Genomic DNA, 21,523 nt, shown 5'->3' on the forward strand with positions numbered 1-21,523 from the left:
GTGGTCTTGAGGAACAGCTAATTTTTAATAGGGGACCAGAGAAATCCTACAGAGGAGGTGGCACTGGAGTGTGATCCTGAGGGATGAGAAAGATTTTGATTCCCAGTAAAGGAAGGGAAAGGCATGGTGAACAGAGGCACTAGCATGAACGGAAGTCCGGGGACCAGAACTGCATGTATGTGTCCGTGACACCAATCCTATGGGGCTGCCACCGGTGATATATGGGAGCCTGTAGACATAGGGGGTGCTAAGTCAAGTAGAGAATGATAGACTCACTGAAGATCCTGAATTTGGTCTCACACAGTTTCAAATTATTCCCCAGACAATGAATGCCTTGGCAGGCCTTTCTGGAGAGGAAAAGTGCCGTCTGTTCTGATGGCCCCACCACGGAGACTGTAATGGGACAAGGAAGGGCTGAAGTTCTACACACACACACGCACACACACACACACGAAGAGGCTGTTAGGAGTCTTCACAAGAGAAAACACTGTGAACAGGGAAAATTTCCCTCAGCCTTTTTTATTAGAGGAAAGCTCTTGCAGGAGCTATTTACTTTAATATGAAAGACTAAGCAGGTGCGGCCGTGAGCCAGGATCTCAGCGAAGACTGACTCAGGCCTCCTTGCCCACGGTGGACCTTGCGCCACTGATTCTGGGCCTGCTATAGGCTGAATGCCGGTGTCTTCCAAAATTCAGATGTTGAGACCTAATTCCCAGTGTGATGGTATTAGGAGGGGGGACCTTTGGGGGGTGATGAGGTCATGAGGATGGAGCCCTCATGAATGAGGTTAGTGCCCTTATGAAAGAGACCCCAGAGAGTTCCCCTGCCCCCCCTGCCCTATGAGGGCACGGAGGAGATGGCCGTCTTTGAACCAGGAAGCTGGCTCTCACCAGACGCCTAATCTGCCGGGGCCTTGATCTTGGATATTCTAGCCTCCAGAGTGCTGAGAAACACTTTCTGTTCAAGCCCCCCAGTCTATAACACTTCCGTGTTAGCCCAAACTGACTGAGGATGCTGAACAACTCTGTCGACCTCTGCTGATCATCTCCACATATACACAGCATTCCGAACGATGTCCGGCACAAAACCAATGCTACAAAAGGGATTGCTGGGCTCTGGCTGTGCTCTGGGGTCTCCACCCCCACCGTGGGAGCTATGTGCTACATCCTCAGTCCTCAGCGGCAGGCTGCATGTCTTGGCAGGTGGCTGGGCTGAGCCCCATAGACCCCAATCTGGGCGAAGCATTCCAACTTGCCAAGCTGAATTTGGCCCTGGGGGTCCTCATGTGCTGATTTTTCTTGGGTCAATATAGGTTTTCAGTAACCCCATGGGTATAGCAGAGGTTAAGGCAGCTCCTGCAGACTTGGGGCGAACTCCCAAGTCAGGAAGAGCCCACAGGCTGCGTTTGGCATCTCTTGGCTTGAGAGCTCAGCATTTCTCTCCAACGGGGCTGTCCTCCCTCTGCCTTTGTTCTTCACCCTGCAACCAGAATGGGTTTCTAGACTGCAATCCCTAGCATGCCATGTGTATTCACGATCTATTCCCAGGCCATAAACATCCTAAAAGAGTGGCTGAAAATGACAGCAATGATCCATGAGTATTAGTTTTCGTGGTCCTGGAGTCAGACTGGGCTCAGCTCCACAGTTTTTACTCAGGGTCCCGCCAGGGTTGCAATCAGACAGTAGCTGGGGCCGGGATCACCCGAGGCCTCACTGACCCCGGTGACTCGTCCCCAGACTAGGAAGACTCCAGTGGCTGGGACTCCCTGAGCAGGCCTCCTTGTTTTCACACGGTCTCTGCGTGTGGTCCCCCCAGTGTGGCAGCTGCAAGGCAGCCAGACTTCTTGCACGGTAGCGCGGAGCTCCAAAGTCAAGAGCCTGAGAGAGAGCCATTGGAAGCCATATTCGCTCAACCAAGCCTTGGAAATCATTCCCTCTCGTTTCTACCACTTTCTCTTCAATAGACGTGAGTCTCTAAATGGGGTCCACATTCAAGAGGAGGAGAATTAAACTTCACCTTGTGAAAGGAAGAGCATCTGTCAAGAGTTGAGCTGAACTACTCCGGGATGTTGCTGCCTCAGCATCCATTTCATTTGGCCCAGTGGCCTATGGGGCTGTTCACTGACACTAGCCCCTCACGCAAGGGGCTCATGACACTAGATAGCAGCCCTCAGGCTCACGAGCCAGTGTGAGTTCCTGATGTGACTTGCCCAGCAGCCCTGTGAGCAACAGTCTCCCCCACTGCCCATGGCCTACCCCTTGGGTACCCCAAAGCTTACCAAAACCCCACACTTTTTTGGTTTGAATGGACCAATCCAGCCATAGCTTGGGAACCCCAAAGCACTCCCTTCACAGATCTTAACAAAGGCGTGCACCCAGTTCCTGCTGTTCTCTCTGCCTGTGCGCTGCCTCGACCTCCCCCCGGGCATGCGGTGTGCTTTCTCCAGGACCTGTCAGTAATAATATTTCAACTTCCCTTGTGGTCTTCTTTTGAACTGCAGCATGCCATCCAAGATCCCAGGGCTCTACTTAACAAGTATTCATTCTACAAAGTCACAACAGTGTCATAGACTTTGAACATATATTTTAAAACTATGACAGCACCCCTAACTTAATATCCATCCATTGTCCCCCACTGCCTTCAGAAGAAATTCCGGCTTCCTTAGCAGATTTCCAGGACCCTTCTTGATGTGCACACTGGTTGGCTGCCTGGGTGTCAGCCTCGGCCCTCGATGCCCCTCCTCCCAGTCACACCTGAGCGCCGATCACACCAAACCACTGTTGGGTCCCTGCCTGAATGCGCCAGGACCTGGCCCACTTCCATGCTTCTGTACCTAGATGCCCCCTTTGCCTGAAGTGTCCCCTTTTCCCATGGCCCCCCTGCTCCCCTGCAGCTTACTTGAAATCATTCACAATGCAGCTCTGAGAGGCTCCCTCTGGTCATCATCCCATCCTGAGGGCCGGTGCCTGTCTCTGTTGCCCCATCACATACGTGTGCACTTGTACCCACTGCCTCCCTGCAGTGTTTCTGCCTCACGCTTGTCTGCGTCCTCAACTACGTGGTGGTCTCCTTGAGCACACACATCAGGTTTTATTCATCATCATCTCCTAGCTCCTGTCAAACCCAACATATGGCAGGCCCTCAAAACATGAGTAATGAATGAATGAGGGTCACCAGTCTTCCAAAATCCTGCTACGATGCCTAGAATTCAGACTTACATATTCTAAAGATATATATCTTTATATATAGTCTATAAGGATGTATTTATAAAGATATGTGGTCTTATATCCCTATGTTTATCCTTACATGTGGGAAAATCATTCTGAAAGCTACTTAGTCACTATGATATATTCTTAGTGTTTAATTAGGGTTCTCTAGAAAACAGAGCCTGATACTTCATGAGATATAAATGTAGGGCAGGAAAAAGGAGGTAAAAGGAAAACAAGACAAGGAAAGTTCTAAGGCAATGTGTTAGCATTCTGGTTACTGTTCTTGACAACCATAAAGAGACAGAGCAGATCTTTGAAGGTGTGTTTATTTGGCATGTGGGATATCTCCAGGAAGGCTGTGTAGAGAAGAGGGGGGGGGGGGGGGGGGAGAGTCTATCTGCCCTACTCCCACCAACCTCCACTCTCCCATTGGTCAGAGGTCACTCCATGGGGAGGTAACTCTCCCACACTTTTTTTTAAAGATTTATTTATTTATTTTAGAGAGAGAGAGCATGAGTGAGAGGGGCAGAGGGAGAGGGAGAGAGAATCTGAAGCAGACTCCGTGCTGAGTGCAGAGCCTGACACAGGGCTCGATCTCATGACACCGAGATCACGAGCTAAGCTGAAACCAAGAGTCCGATGCTTAATGAACTGCAACCCCAGGCATCCCTCCCACACTTTTAAGTTGCAAAAAAGGAATTTAAGTTGCAGTAAAGGAATCAGAAGAGATGCCAAAGATGTGTTCTGCAGACAAGCAGCATACCACCGAGCATGCTACAAAACAGTGTTCCTCAAACTGTGGTGAATGATATTTTTTAAAAAATTTTCCAACCTATGTCAGACTGATAATTTTGTAACATAAATAAAATGATTTACTTGAGGGGCACCTACGTGGCTCAGCCAGGTAAAAGTCCTACTCGTGATTTTGGCTCGGGTCTCGGTCTCAGGGTCCTGGGATCAAGCCCTGAGTCAGGCTCTGTGTTCAGTGGGAGAGTCTGCTTGGGGATTCTCGCTCTCCCTCTCCCTCTGCCCCTCACCCCACTCTTGCTCTCTCTCTGATTAAAAATGATTTACTTGAAAAATGAAACTTCTAAAAACACCTACAAAATACACTCTGAGTAGCACAGCTATAGAACATATGAGTCACTCTTGGCGGGGGTCAGAGGGGAGTGTTATGGCGAAATAAATGTAAAAACACTGGGTGCTTACTCTGGGATCTCTACATGTCCTAGGTGATGAGATATTCTGCAGTACAAGAACAGGAGGTAGTAAGAGGGGACATCCTTGCCTTGTACCTAATCTTAATGAGAAAGCTTCCGGTTTCCTACTATTAAGTATGATGTTAGCTTTAGGTTTTTTGTAGATATTCTTTATCAAGAAGAGGATGTTCCCCTCTATTCCTAATTTACTGATAATTTTTATCATGAATGAGTCTTGGGTTTTGTCAAGTGTGTTTTCTGTATCTATCAATATGATCATTTGATTTTTCTTTTTTAGCCTGTAGATGTGATGGAGTATATTAATTGATTTTTGAACGTTGAGCCAGGCTTGCATACCTGGAATAAACCCCACTTGGTCATGGTGTATAATCTTTTTTATACATTGTGGATTTTGATTTGCTAATATTTTATTAAGGATTTTTGCATCTGTGTTCATTAGAGATACTGGTCTGTAGTTTTCTTGTAAAGTCTTTGGTTTCTTATTAGGGTAACGCTGGATTTATGGAATGAGAAGAGTTCTGTTGCTATTCTCTGAAAGAGATTGTAGAGAATTGGTATAATTTCTTCCTTAAATGTGTGGTAGGATTCATAAGTGAACTCATCTGGACCTGGTGCTTATTGTTTGGAGAGGTTATTAATTATTGATTCAATTTCTTGAATAGATATACGCCTATTCAGTTTGTTTCTTCTTGTATGAGTTTTGGTTGCTTGTGTCTTTCAAAGAATTGGTCCATTTCATCTATGTTATCAAATTTGTGAGCATGCAGTTGTTCATAGTATTCCTTTATTAACCTTTTAATGTCCATGAGTTCTGTAGTGATGTCCCCTCTGTCATTTCTTTTTTTTTTTTTTAAGATTTTATTCATGTATTTATTTGAGAGAGAGAGAGCACAGAGGGGCAAAAGGGGAGAGACAGGGACAAGCAGACTCTGCACTGAGTGCAGAGCATAAAGTCAAACACAGGGCTCATTCTCATGACCCTGAGATCATGACCTGAACTGACCCTGAGATTATGACCTGAACTGAAATCAAGAGTCCGCTGCTCAACTGACTGAGCCACCCAGGTGGCCCCCTCTGTCATTTCTGATACTGGTAATTTACATTCTCTTTCTTAGTCAGTTCGGCTAGAGGCTTGTTGATTTTATTGATCTTTTCAAGGGACAAGCTTTTAGTGTCATTGATTTTCTCTTGATTTCCTGTTTTCAATTTCACTAATTTTTGCTCCAGTTCTTATTTTCTTTTCTTCTGCTTACTTTGGATTTAATTTGCTCTTTTCTAGTTTCCCAAGGTGGAAACAGATTATTGATTTTAGATCTTCTCTTCTAATAATGTATTTAATACTATAAATTTCCCTGTAAACACTGCTTTTGTTGCATCCCACAAATTTTGATAAGCTGTGTTTTCATTTTCATTTAAACATATTTTTAAATTTCTTTTGAGTGTTCTTCTTTGACCCATGTATTATTTAGAAGGGTGTTGTTTGGGGCGCCTGGGTGGCTCAGTCGTTAAGCGTCTGCCTTCGGCTCAGGTCATGATCCCAGGGTCCTGGGATCGAGACCCGCATCAGGCTCCCTGCTCTGCGGGAGGCCTGCTTCTCCCTCTCCCACTCCCCCTGCTTGTGTTCCCTCTCTCGCTGTGTCTCTCTCTGTCAAATAAATAAATAAAATCTTAAAAAAAAAATAAAAAAAAATAAAAAAAATAAAAAAAAAAGAAGGGAGTTGTTTAATATTCATGTGTTTTGGGATTTTCCACTTACCCTTCTGGTACTGATTTCTAGTTTAATCCCATTGTGGTCTGAGAGCAAATATTGCATGATTTTTATTGTTTTAAATTTGTTAAGATCTGTTTTATGGCCCAGATGTGGCCTATCTTGGTGAATGTTGCATGTGAAATTGAGAAGAATGTGTATTCTGCTGTTGTTGGATGAAGTAGCCTATAAATGTCAATTGCATCCACATATCCAGATTACTGATGGTGTTGTTGAGTTCAGCTCTGTCCTTATTCATTTTCTGCGCTGGATCTGTCCATTTCTGATTGGGGGAGGGTGTTGAAGTCTCCAACTGTGACAGTGAATTCATCTATTTCTTCTTGCAGTTCTATCAGTTTTTGCCTCATGTAGTTTGACACTCTGTTATTAGGCACATACACAATAAAGATGTGGCCCCTTTATCATTATGTAATGCCCCTTTTTTTAAAAATCCCTGATAACTTTCCTTGTTTTGAAGTCGTTCTGTCTGAAATTAATAACTACTCTTACTTTCCTTTTCTTCTTTTTTATTTTTTATTTTTTTTATTTTTAAGTAATCTGTACACCCAACATGGGACTCAAACACAGCCCTGAGATCAAGAGTCGCATGCTCTACCAGGTGAGCCAGCCAGTACTTTCTTTTGATTAATGTTAGCATGGTATATTTTCCTCCATCCACTTACTTTTAATCTATCTATATGCATCTTTATATTTAAAATGGGCTTCTTATAGGGGCACCTGGGTGGCTCAGTCGTTAAGCGTCTGCCTTCGGCTCAGGTCATGATCCCAGGGTCCTGGGCTCGAGCCCCGCATCGGGCTCCCTGCTCCGCGGGAAGCCTGCTTCTCCCTCTCCCACTCCCCCTGCTTGTGTTCCTGCTCTCACTATCTCTCTCTCTCTCTCTCTGTCAAATAAATAAATAAATAAATAAATAAAATCAATCAATAAAATGGGCTTCTTATAAACAACATATAGTTGGATCTTGTTTTTTGGTCCACTATGATAATCTGTCTTTTAATTAGTGCATTTCAATCATTTATGTTCAGAATGATTATTGATATACTTGGATTAATATCTGCCACATATCTTACTGTTTTTCTATTTGCTGCCCTTGTTCCTGGTTTTGTTTTGTTTTGTTTTGTTTTTTTGTCTTCTACTGGTTTTTGCCTTTTTTGTTTTTAACCAAACGTTTTATATAATTTCATATTCTTGCCTTTTTAACATATAAGTTATACTTCTTTTTTTTTTACTTTTTAAAGTGTTTGTCCCACTTTGTAATATACATTTACAACTAATCCAAGACCACTTTAAAATAATAATACACTACTTCGTGGGTGGTATAAATACCTTATAATAACAAAATAATCCTAATTCTTTTCTCCCGTCCCCTGTATCCTTATATTACTGCAATCATTCATTATAGTTGTATAGAAGCATACATGAGAATACACACACACAAGATATATACATAAGCATACATAATCAACTACATTGTTGCTATTTTGAACAAACCTATCTGTTAGGAAAATTAAAAATAAGAAAGAAGATTTTATTTTCCTTCTCTATTCCTTCTTTGTTGCTCTCTCCATATCTTTGTAGATCCAGGTTTCTTACCTATGTCTTTTTTTTTTTTTCTAAAGAACTTCTTTTCACATTTCTTCAAGGTAGATCTACCAGCAACAAATTCCCTCAATTTTTGTTTATCTGAGAAAGTCTTTATTTCTCTTTCACTTGTGAAGGATAATTTTGCAGAATGCAAAATTCTAGGTTGATGGGTTTTTTTCTCTCAAAATTTGAAATATTCCACTCCACTCTCTTGTTGCTTGCATGATTTTTGAGAAGCCAGATATGATTCTTATCATGGTTCCTCTATAAGTAGGGTGTTTTTTCCCCCCTCTTCTTTCAGGATTTTCTCTTTCTCTTGATTTTCTGTAGCTAAAATGATATATCTAGACATAGTTTTTTGTTTGTTTGTTTTTGGCATTTATCCTGCTTGATGTTCTCTGAGCTTCCTGGATTTGTGGTTTGGTGCCTGAATTAACTTGGAGGAAATTCTCGGCCATTATTGTTTCAAATATTTTTTTCTGTTCCTTTCTCTTTCTTATCCTCTGGTATTCCTGTAACATTTGTGTTAGACCTTTTGTCGTTGACTCACAGTCCTTTGATATTGTCTTACAGGGTTTGGTTTTTGTTTTTCGGGTTTTTTTTTCAGTTTTTGTTCTTTTTGCTTTTCAGTTTTTGAGGTTTCTATCGAGACACCCTCAAGCTGAGAGGTTCTTTCCGTATCCAGGTCCAGTCTACTAATAAGCCCAACAAAGACATTCTTCCTTTCTGTTACAATATTTTTTATCTCTAGTATTTCTCCTTGGCTATTTCTTAGGATTTCCATCTCTTTGCTTACTTTGCCCATCCGTCCTTTTTTATTTTTTGCATTTCAGTAACTTTATTGATGCCTATCTCTTCTTGCATGCTGTCTACTTTATCCATTAAAGCCCTTACATATTGGGACACCTGGGTGGCTCAGTTATTAAGCATCTGCCTTCGGCTCAGGTCATGATCCCAGGGTCCTGGGATCGAGTCCCACATCAGGCTCCCTCCTCGAGGGGAAGCCTACTTCTCCCTCTCCCACTCCCACTGCTTGTGTTCCTGCTCTCGCTATGTCTGTCTCTGTCAAATAAATAAATAAAATCTTTAAAAAAAATTAAATAAAAAATAAAAAAAATAAACAAAGCCCTTACATATTAATCACTAATGTTTTAAATTCCCAGGCTCATAATTCCCACATCTCTGCCATATCTGGGTTCTGATGCTTGCTCTGTCTGTTAAAATTGTGGGTTTTGCCTTTTGGTTTGTCTGGTGATTTTTTTCTTAATAGTTGGGCATGATATACTGGGTGAAAGGAACCGATGTAAAAAGGCCTTTAGTAATGTGGTGATGAGAAGTGGAAGGGGGAAGTCCTCTATAGTCCTATGATTAACTCCAGTCTTTTAGTGAGCCTGTGCCCCAGGATTGTGAGCTTCCCAAGTGTTTCTAAGGTTTTCCTCCTGCCTGCTTAGTGGGAAGAGGATGGCTGGAGTGGGCTAGAGTTGGATATTTCTCTCCTCCAGGTCAGTTAGGCTCTGATAATACCCCAGCAGGTTGGTTCCTATTAACTAGTTTCCCCTGAGGATAGGCATTGTTAAGAAGAATATAATGCTCTGGATTATTTCAAAATGCTTCCTTTTCACCTCTCCTTGCCAGAAGCACTTAAGGATTTTTCTCCAGAATGCACTGTGGGAACCTGATCAAGCTCTTAGAGGTAAATCTCACAATATTGTGGGAGTCCCCCTGTGCCTGGGTCTCCCTGAAGTTTTCATTCTCAGACTTGTCCACACCAAACCTCCAACGATTTTTCAATTACAGCTCAGGTTTCAGAACTGGTTTCTAGGGTGGTTTCTACTCATGAGTTTTTACTCTGGGAAGCTGTGACTCCCTATAATCATCTGACTCTCTCCCTTCTTGGGGGGGCTATGGTTTGCCCTGTGTCCTCATCTCTCTTACAGATCCTGGAAAAATTGTTGATTTTTCAATCCATTCAGCTTTTTACTTGTACATGCAGAACCAGAAAACAGCAGTCCTTACCTTTTTTTAAGTAATAAATTTTAAAGTAATAAATAAATAAATGCAAAATCTGCACTTTAAAAGTGCCATAAAGTTGAGAAACAAATTACAGCAGGGAAAAGATATTTTCAATTCACATCATATACAAAGTCAAATTTCCTTAATAGAAATATAGATGACAAAAATACAATTTACAAAATAAATAAAAATGCCTTTTAGGTATTTAAAAAGATGTTTAAATGTATACAAAGTATTTAGAAAGTGCTTATTTAACTACTCCCTGTTTTTATTGTTATTATTAACTTTCTAAATAGAATAAATGCAATTAAAGTATTAGATTTCATTTTTTATTTCTCAGATTGGCAAAGATTTTAAAAATTGGATAATATCTATTGGCAAAGGTATGAGCATTTCTATATTCTGTTGTTGACAGTGTAATTTGATACAATTTCTTTGGAAAGAAATTAGCAATATCTATCAAAAGTTAAAAGATATTTATCCCTGATTCAGCAATTTCAATTCTAGGGTTGATCTCTCAGATAAATAAGTGCTCAGATATGTATGTAGAAGAATATTAATTGTAGCATCTTTAGTAGTATAAAAGTCTGGAAACAGTTATATACACCATGATATAGCAATATAGTAAATAACTCTTTAAAAGAATAAGGTGGTGCTATACCATGGCTAGGGAGAGATTTTGAAGCTGCAATATTATGGGAAAAAATACAGAAAAAGACTATGCAACCATTTATGTCAAAAAAGGTGGAGATACATAAATGTGCTCTGGTATATTCATAAAAAGGTATTTCTGAAAGGGCAGAAAAGAAAACGTTAACAATGGCTGACTCGAAGAAGTTGTGGGCCAGGAGTAAGTGAGGGAAGACTCTTACCCATGTCTCTTCATGATATGCTTTTATTATTTATGAGAGAGAGAGAGAGAGAGAAGGGGGTGGGACTTCCTACAGTGTGGTGTGGTTTTAAGGCTCCTCAGGAGGAGGTGAAGTTAAAATGAATTCAGAAGATGAGAGAATTGATAGAAATATAGGTAAATTTGAGTTACATAGCCTGAGCCATAGGCATCAGTTGACTTCAGAATGCAGACCAGTGGCCCTTCCCAGAGGGAGCCATGCACATGTGTGCTGAGCGAGGGTGGGGGGTGGGGATTGGCACTGCTTCTGGGTGAACAGGGACGGGGTTTAGGGGGGAAGTGGAGAATGGTGTGCTGCAGAAAGTCCATTACCCGCCATTACACAGAGGACCTAGAACAAAGGGAGGGGAAATGTACAAGTCCTTCTACTGAAGGTCATGTACTAATAATGAGAGCCGGATCAGGCACATTCATTCATTCATCCATCCACTCATTCAATTACTCATTAGTCTTTCTTTCCATTCATTTCAGTAAATACTGAGTATCTACTATATGCAACGGGCTAGAAAATGAATGATAAAGAGCAAAACGTGGGTCCTGCCTTCATGGAACTTACAATCTAAGTAGAAGAGCCAGTATGGAACAAACCATTCTAAAATACATCACACAAAGGGTGCTATAAGGAAAAAGATAATATAATAGGTATAACTCTTGGTCTACATACTCAAGAGTACAAGAAATTCTAGATTTGTTTACTTTATCACAATCAAATTAAGACTAATATCCAGAATATATAAACTCTTATAGCTCAACAATAAAAAGATAATTTAATTTCCAAAATGGCCAAAATTTTGCATTTATTTATTTATTTATTTTTAATTTAATTTTATTATGTTATGTTAGTCCATACAATACATCATTAGTTTTTGATGTTTATTTTAAAAATCAGGGAGGAGGGGCAGAAGGAGAGGGAGAGAGAAACACAAGCAGACTCAGCGTGTACCACAACCCCAAAATGAGACCCACACTGAAACCAAGAGTCAGATGCTTAACAAACAGCACCACCCAGGTGCCCCTCACAATGGCCAAAATTTTGATTAGACATTTCTTCAAAGAAGCTACACGATTGACTAAAAAGTACATGAAAATGTGCTCAATGGCACTGGTCATGAGAGAAGTGCAAGATACTACAGGATACAGCTTCATACCCACTTGGAAGGCATCATCAAAAAAAGACAAGTGATAGTAAGTGCCGGCAAGGATATGGGGAAATTGGAATGCTTCTCCATTCCTGGTCAGAATTTAAAGTGGTGCAGCGTCTTTGAAACCCAGTTTTGCAGTTCCTCAAAAAGCTTAGAGTTACCTTGTGGCCCAGCAATTTCATTTCTAGGTATACACTCAAAATAACTGAAAAATATGTCCACACAGAAACATGTGATGATGTTCATCACAACATCATTATAAAAGCCAAAATGTGGAAACTACGCAAATGTCCATCAACTGATGAAAGGACAAATAAGATGTGGTATATCAACACAATGGACTATCATTCAGCCATAAAAAAGGAATGAAGTACTGACGCATGGTATGATATTGATGAACCTTGAACACATTATGCAAAGTGGAAGAAGCCAGACACAGAGGTGACATATTGTATGATTCCTTTATACGAACTGTCTAGAATAGGCAAGATGGAAATAGAAACAGAAAATAGATTAGTGGTTGCCAGGGGCTGGGGGAAGTGATGGATAAGTTGTGTACAGAGCTTTTTTTCTTTTCAGAATGATGACAATGTCCTGGAATTAGTGGTGATGGTTACACAACTTTGTCGATATACTAAAAACCATGGAATCATATACTTTAAAAGCATGAATTTTATGATATCTGAATTACATCTCAAAATTGTATGAGAAAAATGTCTAATCAAATCGGACCCTGAACTCCCATCTTCCCAGGCTGGTGGGAAATTCCATCTCAGGCATTATTAAGACTCCATCGTCTCCCTCAAGGTGCACAAGAATCCCCGAGGCTGACAGGGACCTAGAAAAAATCCTTGTATTCATTTCCTAACAATGGCTGCTAATCTCCTTATTGTCCTGACCCACATGGTACCTTGAAGTCTTCTGGTTCTGTTACTTACATGCCACATATAAGGCATGGGAATCTAGGACCATTCTTGGAACCCTAGCGCTTCTTAGAGCCCAAAAAGCCATCCCCACTCAACTCTGAGTTCCTTACATATCCTTATGCCCCCCAAATAAGCCAAATCTCAAGTCCCCATTCTAGCAGAACCTGTGGGCCACTTTCCCCTCCTTGAGCTTGAAAAGTCTCTGTCCTGCTCTCCCCTCTCCAAAATATTCCTTCTCTCCTTCAGAGACACCTAGCATAATGAGTTAAGATTTTCCCAAAGGACAGGATGAAAGGATACCCACCTCTCTTCAGGTAAATGAGTATGGAGGGCCTGTCTCACTGCTTAGAATGGAGAAAGTCAACATTTTGGGGAAAATGAAATTATGATCTTAACAAACACTCTCAATGCACTTACAAGGTGAAAAATCACTAGTGGTAGAGAATTTGTCCTCTCCCCAAGAGACTGTTTCTCATCTGAGACCTGGGGTCCAGAGAGAGAAACAATGGAGATCTCAGTCTATTGTCTCAAAATCATAGCTGACCTAAGCTAATAATCTCAAGTCCAGGTAGAACACAACTGTGTTAGTCCAACACTTGTGAAGGAAATAGGGACATAGCTGGAGGAGGCTGGGAACACTGTCAGACCATGATTTAGGAAGGAGAGAAGGAAAACACGTTGGGAAGAAGCATCCTAAATTGCCATTCAGTTTAATGGATGTTTCCAGAAGACCATCTGGGAGTTTTTGAGCCAAAGTCAGCAGATGCAAGAATCCTAGGTCGTTCAGTACCTGCATCAGTATCTGCCTTAGTACCCCTGCCACTCAGTCATTAGCAGGAGCAACCCTTACATGGATGTGGTGATGGGATTTCCACATGAAGCAGCTGAAGCCCCGGTCAGTTTTGCTACTCCTATAGTGGGTCTCCAGGGGCCTGCAAATGACCACCACAAGAATAATGGCAGCACTGCAAGGGGAAGGGCCTGGGAAATTGCGTGAGAGAGGGACAAAGTGCACGAGGAAGAAAAGCCCCTCCCTCCCACGTGTGTCTCATTGATGAAGAACATAAAAAGGATCTGAGGTTTAAAGGTGGTCTTAAGAGGCAGCATAGGGTCATGGAAAGACCCCTGGCTTGGCAGTTGGCAGAAGATTCTGAAAGAAGATACAGTGATGCCATGGTAAGAGGAGAAAACTTCTTTGCTCACCTGGTTACTATCTTTGCAAGGGCTCTAAGGTGCTTAGGCTGGAGCTATTTTCAGAGTTTTCGGTAAAACTGTTATTTCTGTGTTACTTCATCTGCAGGCCCTGTCCTCCCCTCCCCTCTCTTCCTGAATATGGAATCCAAGGGCAGGTTGAGGACAGTTTGGGTGGCACACTCTCCTCCCTGCCCTGGGGGGACAGGATGGTGATTTCTGTCTGCCAGCCTGCTACACAGCCTGCTACCCTTCTCCCTCAGGAAAGTCCTTTCTCAGGATGTTCCTCAGCCACTCACGCAGACAAGCCCGTAGAGGTCAACCCGCTAGCTCTCCAGCCATGTCCCTACATGTCAGAATCCTAGGCCATTTATTCTTATTTTGCTGCAGGAAGCTGGTGGCTGATCTGGTTTTTTCTAAGTCCCAGCTTCTCTCAAAACACTTCCCAAAGGGAAACCCTAGTCAAAACTTGTTTGAGAACCTGCTCCACTGCCCCATTTCTACCACTTTCTGAAACAGAGAGAGGGGAGAGGAATTGGCAGCATCCCCCATGGCCACACACCTCCATCAAGGTGAGACTGAAGCCGGGGGACTTTTTAAGTTGTTCCTTGAGAAAGAGACGGAGAACCATTAAAAACTAGTGTCATCCTTCTGTGATGTTGCCAGGCCTCTCCATTGAAGCAGAAAAAGTTCCAAATGTTTTTAGTATCATAACAAGGACAATCATTTAAGAACAGACACAAAGTCTTGCTTACCGGGGGGAATATTTTTTCATATGTATGGATTTATATGGTGCTGTCTCCTGGAACAATCTAAGGTTTTTCTTGGAGGGATGCTCTTATTTAACAGGTCAAGCAGTGAAGGAATGGGCTATAGCGCTTCTCACTGGTAGAAAGACCGAAGATGAACTGAGCACCAACATTCACTGCCAACATAGCACCCAAGCTCATCCTCTCCCTAGAATAGGCAACATGGGGCAGACTCAAGCTTGCTGCCCATTTGGCTAAAGCCCAGAGTGACAGAGAGATCACTGGACTAAGGAAGGAGCCAGAAGTGAGATCTCCTCTTCTGGAATGAAGTGGGGCTTCCCTAATGGATCTTGGACAGTGGCTTTTAAAACTCCTGCCTCAAAAAGTTAAAAACAGAATTACCTACAATCCAGCAATTGCATTACTGGGTATTTACCCAAAGAATACAAGAACACTAATTCAAAAGGATGCATGCACCCCTATATTTATAGCAGCATTATTTACAATAGCCAAGATATGGAAGCAGCCCAGATGTCCATCGACAGATGAATGGACAAAGAAGATGTGAGATATATAGATAGATATCTCAAATGGATATATTTGAGAGACATATATCTCAAATGGAATACTACTCAGCCATCAAAAAATGAAATCTTGCCATTTGCTTCGATGTGGATGGAACTAGAGGCTAACCAAAATAAGCCAATCAGAGAAAGACAATTACTATATGATCTCACTCAAACGTGGAATTTAAGAAACAAAACAGAGGACCATAGGGGAAGGAAGGGGAAAAATAAAACAAGACAAAATCAGAGAGGGAGACAAACCATAAGAGACTTTTAATCATAGGAAATAAACTTAGGGTTGCTTGAGGGGAGGGGAGTAGGGGGATGGGGTAACTGGGTAACAGCATTAAGGAGGGCACTTGATGTAATGAGCCCTGGGTGTTACATGCAACTGATGAATCACTAAATTCTACCCCTGAAACTAATAATACAGTATATGTTAATGTTAATTAGTTGAATTTAAAAAAAATTTTAAAAACTATATATATATATAATGGAATGTTATTCAGTCATAAAAAAGAGAAATCTTGCCATTTGCATTGACATGGATGGAGCTAGACAGCATAATACTAAGTGAAATAAGTCAGAGAAAGACCAATGCCATATGATTTCACTTATATGTGGAAATTAAGAAACAAAGGGGAAAAATTAGAGAGAGAGAGAGACAAACCAAGAAACAGACTCTTAACTATAGAGAACAATCTGATGGTTACCAGGGTGGGGAGGGCAGTGGGGGGGGGGGAATAGGTGATGGGGATGAAGGAGTACACTTGTGATGAACACTGGGTGATGTATGAAATGTTGAATTACTATACTGTACACCTGAAACTAACATAACACTGTATGTTAACTGGAATTATAATAAAAACTTTCAAATAGATAGATATATAGATAAAATCCTGCCATATGCAACAACGTGGATGACTCTGGAGAACACTGTGTAAGTGAAGACACAGAAGGACAAATATTGCAGGATTCCACTTATATGAGGTATCTAACATAGTCAAACTCATAGAATCAGGGAGTAGAATGGTGGTTGCCAGGGACTAAGGGGAGTGGGAAATGGGCAGTTAGTCTCCAGTGGGTATAGTTTCCAATCATGCAAGAAGAATAAGTTCTAGAGATTGCTGTACAACATTGTGCCTACAGTTAAAAATACTGTATGGTACACTTCAAAATTTAAGAGGGTAGGGGAGCCTGGGTGGTGCAGTTGGTTAAGCGTCCAACTCTTGGTTTTGGCTCAGGTCGTGATCTCAAGGTCATGAGATAGAGCCCTGCGTGGGGCTCTGAGTTCAGCGGAGAGTCTGCTTGAGATTCTCTTCCCTCCTCCCTCTGCCTCTCCTGCTTGTGCTCTCTCTCTCCCTCTCTCAAAATAAATAAATAAATCTTTAAAAAAAATTTAAGAGGGTAGATCTCATGTTAAATATTCTTGCCACAATAAAAAAAAATTGTGACTGGAGACCAAAATACATTTGATGAATGAATATAAATAAATACATAAATAAATTCATTAAAAAAAATAAAGTCCCATACACATCGACTGGTTATAAATCACGGCACCAGGATCCATAAAGAACCAAATGAAACACTAGTATTGGTTTTTTTAAGCTCAGTAGAGACTAAAAAGAAAAATCAGGCCCCAATCGAAGTAGCTCTAACTCTTCCTACATCATCTAGCAGAGCACTTTGACTGTAACAGATATGCAATAAATATTTGCTAGAGGCTTCATTAGGTTTCCCTAGCCTTGAACATTAATTTATTATCTGGGTTTATACATACAACAGATTTCCTCTGTTAAAAGTCCTGGATAAAATCTCTTTGAAAATGTAAACATCATTAAAATTTCACCCCGTGGCTTTCAACTCCCTGAGGTCAATCATACCAGTACTTTTCATCTTCTGCTCAAGTACAAATCAGCTCTTAGATCAGATGGCTGTTACAGGTCTGTGCTCTTCTTTTCCAGAATAATCATGTAACTGTGATTGGAATAGCCAGAGGGCTGTGCTCGGCAATGGAAGAGTGTGCAGGGGAAGGCTGTGAGCAGGCTTCGTGGCTTGGCAGATGCTGTGATTTTCCTCCCAGTGCAACAGTTGTGTTGAGCTATATGTTTCTTCATAGACACATTCCCTTGGCAAACAGACTGTTCTTTTTGATTTATGCCTCCAACAGACTGGTGGCAGCGTGCTCAGAAGGGAGAGGCGTGCTCCTCCAGCAATGTGAGCCACACCCTGGGGATGCAGGGCCCAGGTTGAACCTCAAAAAAGCCTCAAAAGGTGTGGTTCTGGGGCGCCTGGGTGGCTCAGTCAGTTAAGCATCTGACTCTTGGTTTCGGCTCAGGTCATGATCTCAGGGTCGTGAGATTGAGCCCCACGTTGGCACAGGATCTTCTTGTCCATCTCCCTCCCCTGTTGCCCCTCCCCACTCCCCCTCTCAAATAAATAAATAAATAAAATCTTTTTAAAAAGTTGTGGTCTATAGGTGAATGCATAAACAAAAAGGGGTACGTGCATACAATAGAATGCTAGTCGGTCTCTATTTTTTAATTTTTTTAAAGATCTTATCTATTTATTTATTTGACAGAACACAAGCGGGGGGAACTGCAGGCAGAGGGAGAAGCAGGCTCCCTGCTGAGGAGAGAGCCCGGCGGACTCCATCCCAGGACCCTGGGATCACAACCTGAGCCAAAGCTAGTTAGCCTTTAAAAGGAAGGAAATCCTACCAACAGTGTAAGAGGGTTCCCCTTTCTCCACATCCTCTCCAACATTTGTTTTTTCTTGCCTTGTCAATTTTTGCCATTCCAACTGGTGTAAGGTGGTATCTCAATGTGGCTTTGATTTGAATTTCCCTGATGGGATGACGTTGAACATTTTTTCATGTGTCTGTTAGCCATTCATATGTCTTCTTTGGAGAAGTGTCTGTTCATGTCTTCTGCCCATTTTTTGACTTGATTATTTGTGTTTTGGGTGTTGAGTTTGAGAAGTTCTTTATAGATCTTGGATACCAGCCCTTTATCTGTAGTGTCATTTGCAAATATCTTCTCCCATTCTGTGGGTTGCCTCTTTGTTTTGTTGACCATTTCCTTTGCTGTGCAGAAGCTTTTTATCTTGATGAAGTCCCAAAAGTTCATTTTCACTTTTGTTTTCCTTGCCTTTGGAGACGTGTCTTGAAAGAAGTTGTTGTGGCCAATGTCGAAGAGGTTACCGCCGATTGTTCTCCTCTAGGATTTTGATGGATTCCTGTCTCACATTGAGGTCTTTCATCCATTTAGAGTTTATCTTTGTGTATGGTGTAAGACAATGGTCGAATTTCATTCTTCTGAACATAGCTGTCCAATTTTCCCAGCACCATTTATTGAAGAGACTGTCTTTTTTCCATTGGATGCTTCGTCCTACTTTGTCAAAGATTAGTTGAACATAGAGTTGAGGGTCCATATCTGGGCTCTCTATTCTGTTCCATTGACCTATGTGTCTGTTTTTGTGCCAGTACCATGCTGTCTTAGTGATCACAGCTTTGTAATATAGCTTGAAATCAGGCAACATGATGCCCCCAGCTTTCTTTTTCTTTTTCAACATTTCCTTGGCGATTCGCGATCTTTTCTGGTTCCATACAAATTTTAGGATTGTTTGTTCCAGCACTTTGAAAAATGCCGTTGGTATTTTGATTGGCATGGCGCTGAAAGTATAGATTGCTCTGGGCAGCATAGACATTTTAACAATGAATGCAAATTGGTGCAGCCACTTTGGAAAACAGTGTGGAGGTGCCTCAAAAAGTTAAAAATAGAGCTACCCTATGACCCAGCAATTGCACTACTAGGTATTTACCCCAAAGATACAGATGTAGTGAAAAGAAGGGCCACATACACCCCAATGTTCATAGCAGCAATGTCCACAATAGCCAAACTGTGGAAGGAGCCGAGATGCCCTTCAACAGATGAATAGACAAAGAAGATGTGGTCCATATATACAATGGAATATTACTCAGCTGTCAGAAAGGATGAATACCCAACATTTTCATCGACATGGATGGAACTGGAGGAGATTATGCTAAGTGAAATAAGTCAAGCAGAGAAAGACAATTGTCATATGGTTTCACTCATATGTGGAACATAAGGAATAGCATGGAGGACATTAGGAGAAGGAAGGGAAAAATGAAGGGGGGGATGTCAGAGGGGGAGACAAACCATGAGAAACTATGGCCTCCAGGAATCAAACTGAGAGTTTCAGAGGGGAGGGGAGCAAGGGGATGGGTTAGCCCCGTGATAGGTATTAAGGAGGGCATGTATTGCATGGAGCACTGGGTGTTATACTCAAATAATGAATCATGGAACACTACATCAAAAACTAATGATGTACTGTATGGTGACTACATAACATAATTAAAAAAAAAAAAGGACGGAAATCCTGACATGTGCTATAATATGGATGAACCTTGAGGACATTATGCTAAGTGAAATAAATCAGTCACAGAGAGACAAATAGGTGGGCTCCATTCATCTGAGGTACCGAGAATGTCAAATTCAGAGAGACAGGAAGTAGAACGGTGGTTGCCAGTGACTGGGGTGGGGGGGGGGGTGGGGAGTTATTGTTTACTGTTAATGGGTACAGAGGTTCCATTTGGAAAGACAAAACCATCCCAATGGTAGAGGTGGTGGTGGTTGCACAACAATGTGACTACTTAATGTCACTGAACTGTACACTTTAAAATGGTTAAAAATTTCATGAATTTTTATGTCATGTAGATTTCATGTTATGTATATTTTATGATACTTATTTGATAATTTCATGAATTAGAAAATCTTTCTGTCTCTCTCCTTCTCCACCACCCTGCTACCCCCTTCCCGGGTTTTTTCCTGTACTTCGTCTCAAATTCTCCATTAAATTTGAACATTTGGCACATATGTGTCACCTAGAATACTAGATGTAAGTCAAAGATGTCACTATATAAAAAGGCAAGAAAAAGGAAAGCTTACCACTTCCCAGTGTTTCGGAGGTGGTGACCCAGTGATGAACTTTAGAACCACCATACATCCGAGTGGAGAGGTCACAGAGCTCCGTCTCCACACTGGCACATAAAAGTACTCTTCCTGCCAGATGAATCAGTTGGTTGAAAACATTAATTATTGAGTAGGCATTTCAGAATAGCTCTGGAAGAAAAAAAAGGTCTATGACTAAAAGCAGGTCAAAAAAAGAAAAACAAAACAGCACTCATTCTCCTATTTCGAGTTGGACTTGCCCAGTGCCTTTAGATGATCCCATCTGACTCCGAGTCCCTGTCCCCCTCTGCCCCAGAAATGAGTCCCTTTCTTTGTCCATAGTCTCTTCCCTGAACCTCTCACCCTGACCCCATTGTATATCGCATCCCCAATCTTCCTGAATTCAGAACTTAAGTCTCTTTCTTACGTCACCATTGGGTAATCACATTTGGCATCATATGGCTTTGGTATTGCTTTGGTTTGGCTTGGGTTTTGCGTCCTGCACCACAACGTAGTCCCACCCCACCCCACCCCACCCCAGCATTTGGCCACCATGACTTTGAATTTGCACTTCTGCCAGGAACTCATGAATAGTGTCCCAGGGGATTCCCCCTCGCATTTGGGCACCTTCTCACTTCTTCTTTTTCTTTGGCCATGTTGCCAGGGTAACCAGAACATCAGCCCAACCAATCTTAAGTACATGCTGTGTGGACATGAAAGCATGATAGTTAGCATGTAGACATGTTTCTGCCTGGTCTACCATGTGACGATGACTATCACAGCTAATGTGTCCCAACATGACTTAAATTAGAACATGTCACCATGCAATCCTAAAAACAGGATTATTTTTAAGCTAAAGAACAAAAAAGAAATGTCCTTAAGCTAGAAAGAGCAAGAAGAACATCTAGAGAGAAAAAACTTAATCCGCATTAGAAGGCAGGTAGATTTCTTTAACAGTAGAAGTGAGAGAAGAAATGGAATTTGGGGAAAGTAAGCGAAAAGAATCCAGTCCAGACAAAACATGAACTTAGGGCTGAATAGACTGATTCAATTTACCTTGGGGAGGCAGGGTAGTATAGTACATATGGGTGTGGACCTGAGAACCAGACATTTCTGGATTCCAAGCCCAGCTCTGCCATCTACTGCTTAGGCAAGTTACTTAACCCCGCTAAGCCTCAGTGTGCTCACCTGTGGTAATAATATCCACCTCATGGATTTGAGAGAATTACAATAGACAGCATCTGTAAGCAATTCATCACAATACCTGGCACAGA

The sequence above is a fragment of the Phoca vitulina genome, unplaced genomic scaffold (genome assembly GCF_004348235.1).
Source record: "Phoca vitulina isolate PV1807 unplaced genomic scaffold, GSC_HSeal_1.0 scaffold38, whole genome shotgun sequence".
NCBI classification, from domain to species: domain Eukaryota; kingdom Metazoa; phylum Chordata; class Mammalia; order Carnivora; family Phocidae; genus Phoca; species Phoca vitulina.